The sequence below is a fragment of the Macadamia integrifolia genome, chromosome 2, assembly GCF_013358625.1.
Source record: "Macadamia integrifolia cultivar HAES 741 chromosome 2, SCU_Mint_v3, whole genome shotgun sequence".
Taxonomy (NCBI): Eukaryota; Viridiplantae; Streptophyta; class Magnoliopsida; order Proteales; family Proteaceae; genus Macadamia; species Macadamia integrifolia.
In genome coordinates this window covers 33,483,859-33,491,032 of record NC_056558.1, presented here as the reverse complement: position 1 = coordinate 33,491,032, position 7,174 = coordinate 33,483,859, and the positions used below count along the sequence as shown (strand labels likewise).

The 7,174-nt window shown below is 34.9% G+C and overlaps 1 long non-coding RNA gene across 1 annotated transcript; it reads left to right on the top strand.

Annotated features, from left to right (window-relative positions):
- Window positions 1–4,982: 4,982 nt before the first annotated feature.
- On the top strand, window positions 4,983–6,687 carry LOC122061178. Its single transcript, XR_006134575.1, has 2 exons — window positions 4,983–5,670; window positions 6,322–6,687. It is a non-coding gene; the product is annotated as an uncharacterized LOC122061178 (long non-coding RNA).
- The last annotated feature ends 487 nt before the right edge of the window (window positions 6,688–7,174 follow it).

The following is a 7,174-nucleotide window of genomic DNA, read 5'->3' as shown; positions in this document are numbered from 1 at the left end:
AAGATCGTCTCCAACACTAACGGGCGTCTAATGATCCGTTTAAGAGTTGGGATTGTTTGAATGTATATCTCCAAGTGTTGGGATGCATGACCAAACCATCTCAATCCTCGAATTTAGATCATTGGATGCTCGTTGAAATGTCAGTCGTTGAAGACGATCCAAGTTGGCATTTTTGTAAGACCAACGTAGGATAATGAGATATGATGGCTCGAATGGTGATGAGGCTAGTAGGCTATCAACTCCGTCGAAAACAAAAAATTTGATTTTATATAGGTCGATTTTTCATACTATGTAGTTTCAGGGTGGTTTCTATTTTTTCCTTTTTAATAAAGATTTTGGCTGGACGTACCTGAAAGCTGATTTCCTTAATGTGAATCATTCCCTGCCGTTTCTACCATCTTTTCAACCACTCCATTCCTTTCCATATGCCACTATCCGAGGGAAGAGATAAGCAAACTCTCGGGAAGAGATAAGGGGGCGTTTGGTTCGAATTATCCATCGGATCAGATCCCATGGATTATGGATTCTGGATCTAACTCATATGAATGAGTTTCTTTGGAATCATTTCAACTCGGTAAAAAAACTGTTTGGTTACCTGATTCTACTGGCCAGATTCTAAGTGGAAAACTGTTTGGTTACCCTGATTCTGTCACTTGATTCTAAGTGAAAACTGTTTGGTTACCCTGATTCTGGGCATTGATTCTGAGTGTAAAACTGTTTGGTTACCTTTGAGTCTTTGAACCCATGTTCTGTTGAAAAAAAAAAATTGTCACAAACAAAACCTAAAAATACAATTTGGTCCACACATGTACTTTATTTTTAATTTTTTTTCCTTTTCTTTTTTATGGTAATATGTTAAAAAAAAAAAAAAAAGTGTAACCCTAAACCTTTAAGTCTAATACTGTAGTGCAGTAATTTATTTTTTTTATTTTTTCATTTTTATTTGTATTTTTTTTTTGTAAATTGAAGAGGCCAAAAAGAAGAACATTACAAGACATGATTGTATTGTAGTTCATGTAATCGAAATAGGTATCGTGTACCATATAATTCAGATCTGAAAATTGTCCAAACCAGCGGATGATTTGGTTTATGGAGATATATATGCTTCAAAGTGTTTATAAACAACAGTCTCCAAGCAAGAAGCCAGTAATATAGGTCCTTAGGACCAAATGAGAGAAGAAGCACGTAAATACTCGAATATAGTACTGAGTCCATCCAGGTACTAGTAAATGCTAATTAAGTCTTTCTATGAAAAAAAAAAAAATAGATAATGAACTAAATATCATTACAATGGCTTCAGACTTTTCTTTCTAAAAAGTTCCAAAAAAGTTCATCATACATTTTTGTTTAAATCAAGCTTCTTGACTACGTCAAGAACATCTCTCAACATCCTCATATGACCCTCAGATTCTTTTATTGCACCGTTCAAGTATCTTTTGATATAGTCTGATGAAGGGGAAGGAGATGATGAAGTTGATGTTTCTGAGCATATGGACCTAGGTGGAGTCTGGTAAGTATCACAACTTGGGCTTGAACTTGATATCCATTCAAACATTCCACAACCTTTGTTTTCAACCTATAAAGCAAATATAATCATTTTATAAGAATACAAGAAAATAAACATTCAAATCTTAAACATCTGAAAAAAGTTTACAAAATTAAATTAAACAAAAAATTTTAAAAATTCATACCCCAGTTGATTGTGGACAGCACAAAAAATATTGACCATAATTTGCACTTGTTTTCGCAGTTCTGACCTTACACTGACCGTTCCCACAGTCACACATCTTAAGATGGTCAACCCACATGAAGAAGTGGCAATTCATTGAACATTTAAAAAATTTCCTTCCAACATGTGACCCTGACTTAGAAGTGAAAACTGAGCAACCTTTCCCACAGTAATCACACTTTGCAATATCACAAGCGGATATATTCGATGTCATCTGTAAGTTAACACAAACATTTTCAATAGTCTATATGCATAGAAAATACTATTAAGTACACCCCCCATCTGAGTGTGATGGACAAAAAATAGGAGACTTCAATGGCACATAAACCAAATAAATTGGCTTCTTATGCGCTCCCTATATATACCATACCAAATAAACCAAAATATAAATGGACAAATAAGAATGATGTTGTCCATATTTAAACCTTGAAATCATTCAGATAGAAACATATGAAGTACCATTGTCTTAACCTGTCTTAATACTACATTTAATCCATTGTGAAAAGTTACTTAAACCAAACAGATACATTTTCTTGCTCAATAAAACCATTGTCGGATATCCATCCAAACACTTACTTTTATCACCTCAATTCTTCTCAATCTCTGGCAAGTACATCTCAAGCAGATTTCGCCTATCTTCTACTTTTGTTCCCAAGAAGATAATGGCAGAATTCCGCTTGGCCATGAAATATTCCTTGGCCTTAAACTTTTGTTGAAAATTGAGGTCTGGAATGGCATCAACAACATCTATAATGGCTCTCCCAAATTCAGACTGAGATTCACTCATTACCATCTTCTCGATTGAGTTAGCAATCTGTTTTAATGGACTTACCACCTTTTCAGCTACACCCTTCTTCCTCTTTTCTCTACCACTATTGACGGACCCACGAGGTCTTCCTCGCGAACGGCTGGTACTACCAATGGGAGTGGAAGGAACACTTTCTTCTTCTTCAATAAGTTCATAGTCAACACCATCATTGTTCCCTATTCCCTCAACATGAGTACCTGTCACGTCCATCATAACTTCAGTGGCAGCTTCAGAGGGGACTGTTGAATCATTCCCAGTTGCCATCTCTTTCCTTAGCAAAGCTCCAACTTCAAGGTGAATTGGGAGCACACTATGTTCCTTCCAATACTTTTGTTCTTTTTTCTAGCAATATAAAGGACAATGTCAATGTGCTTATGTTATAAGTAAGGAAAAAAAAACACACAATTATATAGAAAGAACAATTTAAAGAATCCCATTATACCCTATAATCATTCCAGAAGTGTTGAGGAGCATCAAATCTCATATCAGATGCATTCCAACCCAATCCACTTTGCTTCTGTAGGTCACTCAATGCTCTAAGCCTTTGCTTCCAAATCCGGAAGTGGTTTCTCACTTGTTCACAGTCGTAACTAGTAAATAATTTCTCCTTCAGTTGGTTGGCAATTTCAATGAACTGCTCCTTTTTCAGTCCATTATCTCCACCCTTACCACTCTTGTACTGCTTCAATACACACTCCAACATGTAATGAGAAACGGCGCTAGGCCATGAAGCAATGTCCCGTGACCTACTATTAGAATCTCCTGTTGGTTCCATCACATCAAAACTAACAAAATACACCATATACAATGTGAGTATATTTCATTAATACCAAGCAATCAGTAACACTTACTACTTGGGAAATTCATAAACCTAATAGTTGCTTAATAAAGATAATAGTCCACAAACATGCATCCCACAAAACCAAAATTTAAACCAAGTAATAATAACAATTACTAATTGGGAAATCCATAAACCTTATATTGTAATTTATATAATAGTCCACATACATGCATCCCACAAAAAAAAAATTTAAATCAAGCAATAATAACAATTACTAAATATGGGAATCCATATACCTAATATTGTAATTTAGATAATAGTCCACATACTAAAAAAAAATTTAAATCTGTCCACATCAAAATTTACATTCCAAATTGCAATATTATCAATAACAAATATTCTAGTTCTTCAATACTCAATCTGAGTTGGACAAATCAAGCAATAATAACAATTACTAAATATTGGAATCCATATACCTAATATTGCAATTTAGATAATAGTCCACATACTACAATAAAATCTGCTTCCAAGTATGTTTATACAGTCATCCCAAACCATGCAAAATAAAAAAAAATTTAAATTTGTCCACATCAAAATTTACATTCCAAATTGCAATATTATCAATAACAAATATTCTAGTTCTTCAATACTCAATCTGAGTTGGACAAATCGGCTGCAACCCAATCAGCCCACATATGGTCAGCAATTTGTTCTCGAAATAGATCCCAATCACCATTCTCCAGCGCATGATCCTCGTCATCAGAATTATCATCTTCAACATCATCGTTTACTTGGTGAGAAGTGGATTGGGTACTAGTACTAGCTTCTTCAACCTCTTCATCCTCTTCATCAAGCCATCGTTCTTCTTCTTCAACATTATTCTGTGTAAGAATGTGGTTATGCAACAACACACATGCCAACACAATTCTGGCTTGTGTTTTGAAAGGACATTCTGGCTGGTTTTTCAGGATCTTGAATCTTGACTTCAGGAGGCCAAATGAACGTTCAATCACATGCAGCAAGGATATTTTGGGAAATATCACCCTTCCTATCACGGAACCTCGGATGGTCGCTTAAATGCACCCACGCAGGGATATGGGACCCATCTATGGCTCCGATGCAGTCCTTGAAATAAGGGTAAAATCTTCCTTCATTATTTGTTATCCGATGATGCACTGCGACACTTGGAGGTTTCAATAGTATCGGGTACAATTTAATGATTGCTCCCAATACAATGTTAAAGTACCTACTGACAGTCTCACCAGAATGTCCAAACTTGTGTGCAATGACGCGATTTTTAACATTGTGTCCTACTGTATGTAGAAACATAACTAGTTGTTCATTCACTTGCACAGATCTGCTATCCCTCAGTAGACCCTTCTCCCTAATCAAATGACTTAAACTAAAAAAAGCCCTCTTGCTTAACCTTATTTGTTCTCGACATGTTTTATCAGTGTGACCGATAATTCTCTCTGTTTCAGTAATACCACGCAGGGGTTCACAACGGTATGGCTTTTTCTTCAGATATTTTTTTATATACTGATCGACTGCTATAACAACAGCAGTCGCTGCAAAGATTATGATTTTCCTTCGCCTCCTGTAGCCTTCATCAAACTCCATTGTAAAAGTAAATCTACATTCAAATTGAAGAAATAATAAATTGGTGCTATACAAATTTGGAAATGGTACTCATATTGTCTTCTACTCACCTATCTTGGAATCACTATACAAATTTGGAAATCAAGTTTTCAAATGCAATTCATGTTTGATGTAGAACAAAAAATTAAAAGATTCACACATGACAGAAGATAGGGGACTCTTCCTAAATCGTAACAGACATCAAGAGCTCATGTAATGGGGTAAAAAGAAGCAATGGCAAAGAAAAAACAAATTGTTACTGAGTACCCACGGGAAGGTTGTGAGATTCAACCTTTTTTTCTGCTTCCATAACATACCATGTCAGATATTCATCTGTCTACATGACCCAAAAAACAGAACATGAAACCAAAATTCATGGGATTCATATTACTAGAAATAAACAAATAGAATCATAGTAATAGGAGCAGATAATTTTATGGGATTCATATTACTTATAAGAAATTGACTGAACTCATTTCTAAGTTTGTTTTTTCAAACCAGTTCTGATATCTTAAATAATTTTATGTGTTGATTTTTTTTCATATCAGTTTTGATATCTTAAATAATAGTTTTGCTCAATGATGTTATACTATATTATTAATATAAAAGGTATTATTAAAAGTAGTAGTTTTTCACTATCAAGCCTAAAGGTCTTGCACATATATAACGACAAAGATCAACCAAAAGGAATATTGCTCAGAACAAGTAAGAAAGGTTGAGGTATTTTAATGGCCATGACAAATGAAGGGGAAAAAAACAAGTATTTGTTTGGATTCTATTTACAGCCACATGATAGACTAGACGCTTTACTGACAAAGAAATTTTATTTATCTATGCTTATATTTCTCTCTTTTATTTTTGGTGAAGAAATAGTCTTCTTACTCTTCTTGTCCAGCAGCACTACCTTCCAACTGCTAAGGACTCCAAGAGTGAGTAGTAGCAGAGACAGAACAAACCAACTGTTGGGTTCCATGAAAGAGTGATCACTAATTAGCTTACTGCAAATGCTCATGTGTTTACTGAATAGCTCTTACAGTCCATGTCTCTGACTCTTGTTCTTCCCTGCGAAGTGAATCCACACAGAGGCCAATGTAGTGAACAATGAAACAGATTAAACAAATGAAGCAGTAATGGGTTCTCTAGCTCTTCAATCATGAGTTGCTTGATATCAGTGGCACAAAATTTTCAGAACTGCAGGATCTTTCTTTCCCTGTTAGTTTACCTCGAAAACTCATTTGTATGCCTTCGGTCTCCAACTAACTTGTGTAAACTCCCAATTCACGGTTAAGTTTCTTGAGTAACCAAACAAACCATTTCAAGAATTTTCTTTTGGGAGCTCCTGATGTGTTCTTCCTCACTGTAAAGTTATCTGTGTTGGTTAATTCATCGAGAATACCCAACCTGTGTCATTACTGAATCTACAACCTGCAAATCTGATTGCTTGGCAGTAACCAAAATCTGGAACTCAACACATCCAATCACCAATTCATGGTTGTTTCAGAGGTATTTATATTTCTTCTTTTGGTACAACACTGATTGATATTTTTGTTTCCGAATTATTTATATTACCATCCAAAAGGGATTATTTTGAGTGTCAGTATCAGTTTTATGCCTGTTGGTGTTTGTAAAATTATCAGAAACCAAATTTGGAAAGAGGAAAAACATGAAACTGCTTTTTCCCTGTATGGGATGATGTTTAATTCTCTAATGGCAAATGCTTCTTTTAGACCAGAACAAGGAAAGTTAAGAGTAGTTATTCTTCTTCTTCTTTTTTATTTTTTTAATTCCAATCCTGTGATGTGTTGCTCTGTCAGAGATGAGGTTCAGTAGGGGTAGTTTGTAATTCAAGTTGGGGGCATCGAATGGCAGAACATTTGTTATTCATTCAGTAAAGAAAATGTTGGTGTCATGTGGAATAATTTTGGAACCGTCATATTCATTCATTCATTCAGAAGAAGAAGAAGAAGAAGAAAAACTGAAACCGTATTTACATTACAGTAAGAACACGGTTCCAAAGAAGAAAAAAATCACATAAATGTCAAAATCTAACCTTAAATCAAGCTTCGATTCTAGTTCTTCAAACCTTGGAGTCGATCGTCTGATTTGGAAATAGGGTAAACCCTAGATATGAAGTTATAACCTGAAAAATAGAAACCGAACTTCAATAATCCTAATAAAACACAAATGAAGCCCAAGAATACAAAGAAAAATACAAATA